This window comes from Phyllobates terribilis, unplaced genomic scaffold (assembly GCF_046119375.1).
Source record: "Phyllobates terribilis strain yellow unplaced genomic scaffold, ASM4611937v1 Scaffold_2626__1_contigs__length_117759, whole genome shotgun sequence".
In the NCBI taxonomy this organism is placed as follows: Eukaryota; Metazoa; Chordata; class Amphibia; order Anura; family Dendrobatidae; genus Phyllobates; species Phyllobates terribilis.
Genome location: NW_027365383.1, coordinates 65,001 through 67,500, shown reverse-complemented (window position 1 = coordinate 67,500; position 2,500 = coordinate 65,001).

Here is a 2,500-nt window from a genome sequence, read left to right as displayed (position 1 = left end):
TATCCCACAGGGGGAAAATTGAAAAAAAGTTGAAAAAAAAAATTTTTGGGGACTTAGAAAATTTTTCAACTTTTGTCAGACTTCCAGACAGGGGAGCGTGTCAGTGCGCGCATCCGATTTCAGTTCCAGAGCGATTCGCGCGATGAGTCCTTGATACTTAGTCGTTTTTGGCAAAATTTCTGACTTTTTGAAAATTTCACAATTTTGTGAAAACTTCCACAAAATGAGGTTCTAGTATGTTAGAGGGCATCCCAGGAGGGCTCCAAAAGTGTGGGTAAAATATATATCCCACAGGGGGAAAATTGAAAAAAAGTTGAAAAAAAAAATTTTTGGGGACTTAGAAAATTTTTCAACTTTTGTCAGACTTCCAGACAGGGGAGCGTGTCAGTGCGCGCATCCGATTTCAGTTCCAGAGCGATTCGCGCGATGAGTCCTTGATACTTAGTCGTTTTTGGCAAAATTTCTGACTTTTTGAAAATTTCACAATTTTGTGAAAACTTCCACAAAATGAGGTTCTAGTATGTTAGAGGGCATCCCAGGAGGGCTCCAAAAGTGTGGGTAAAATATATATCCCACAGGGGGAAAATTGAAAAAAAGTTGAAAAAAAAAATTTTTGGGGACTTAGAAAATTTTTCAACTTTTGTCAGACTTCCAGACAGGGGAGCGTGTCAGTGCGCGCATCCGATTTCAGTTCCAGAGCGATTCGCGCGATGAGTCCTTGATACTTAGTCGTTTTTGCAAAATTTCTGACTTTTTGGAAAATTTCACAATTTTGTGAAAACTTCCACAAAATGAGGTTCTAGTATGTTAGAGGGCATCCCAGGAGGGCTCCAAAAGTGTGGGTAAAATATATATCCCACAGGGGGAAAATTGAAAAAAAGTTGAAAAAAAAAATTTTTGGGGACTTAGAAAATTTTTCAACTTTTGTCAGACTTCCAGACAGGGGAGCGTGTCAGTGCGCGCATCCGATTTCAGTTCCAGAGCGATTCGCGCGATGAGTCCTTGATACTTAGTCGTTTTTGGCAAAATTTCTGACTTTTTGAAAATTTCACAATTTTGTGAAAACTTCCACAAAATGAGGTTCTAGTATGTTAGAGGGCATCCCAGGAGGGCTCCAAAAGTGTGGGTAAAATATATATCCCACAGGGGGAAAATTGAAAAAAAGTTGAAAAAAAAAATTTTTGGGGACTTAGAAAATTTTTCAACTTTTGTCAGACTTCCAGACAGGGGAGCGTGTCAGTGCGCGCATCCGATTTCAGTTCCAGAGCGATTCGCGCGATGAGTCCTTGATACTTAGTCGTTTTTGGCAAAATTTCTGACTTTTTGAAAATTTCACAATTTTGTGAAAACTTCCACAAAATGAGGTTCTAGTATGTTAGAGGGCATCCCAGGAGGGCTCCAAAAGTGTGGGTAAAATATATATCCCACAGGGGGAAAATTGAAAAAAAGTTGAAAAAAAAAATTTTTGGGGACTTAGAAAATTTTCACACATGTGTCAGACTTCCAGAGAGGGGAGCATGTCAGTGCGCGCATCCGATTTCAGTTCCAGAGCGATTCGCGCGATGAGTCCTTGATACTTAGTCGTTTTTGCAAAATTTCTGACTTTTTGGAAAATTTCACAATTTTGTGAAAACTTCCACAAAATGAGGTTCTAGTATGTTAGAGGGCATCCCAGGAGGGCTCCAAAAGTGTGGGTAAAATATATATCCCACAGGGGGAAAATTGAAAAAAAGTTGAAAAAAAAAATTTTTGGGGACTTAGAAAATTTTTCAACTTTTGTCAGACTTCCAGACAGGGGAGCGTGTCAGTGCGCGCATCCGATTTCAGTTCCAGAGCGATTCGCGCGATGAGTCCTTGATACTTAGTCGTTTTTGGCAAAATTTCTGACTTTTTGAAAATTTCACAATTTTGTGAAAACTTCCACAAAATGAGGTTCTAGTATGTTAGAGGGCATCCCAGGAGGGCTCCAAAAGTGTGGGTAAAATATATATCCCACAGGGGGAAAATTGAAAAAAAGTTGAAAAAAAAAATTTTTGGGGACTTAGAAAATTTTTCAACTTGTGTCAGACTTCCAGAGAGGGGAGCATGTCAGTGCGCGCATCCGATTTCAGTTCCAGAGCGATTCGCGCGATGAGTCCTTGATACTTAGTCGTTTTCAGAAGTCACAATTTTGACTTCCAGGACCCGCAAAACGTTTGTAAATTGAGCCCGCTCCCCAGTTCCAAGCGTTTTGAGGTGTCCCCGGTTGCAGTAATGCAGCCTGCCCACTAGATGTCGCAAAAGAGACAAAAAGTGAAAAAGAACCAGAATGAGGAAATTCCAGGGAGCCGAATCCGCCTGACAGTTCCAGGCGATCGGGCACTTTTTTGCATGCGTCCCTAAAGTGGGTATAGGGTGACACTCCATGCAAAGACCCAGTTTTGCACACCACCGGCAGAATATATGAGAGAGAGGTACCTCTCAGCCCCGACACATTTCGACTCATTTAAGCTGGTTTTCA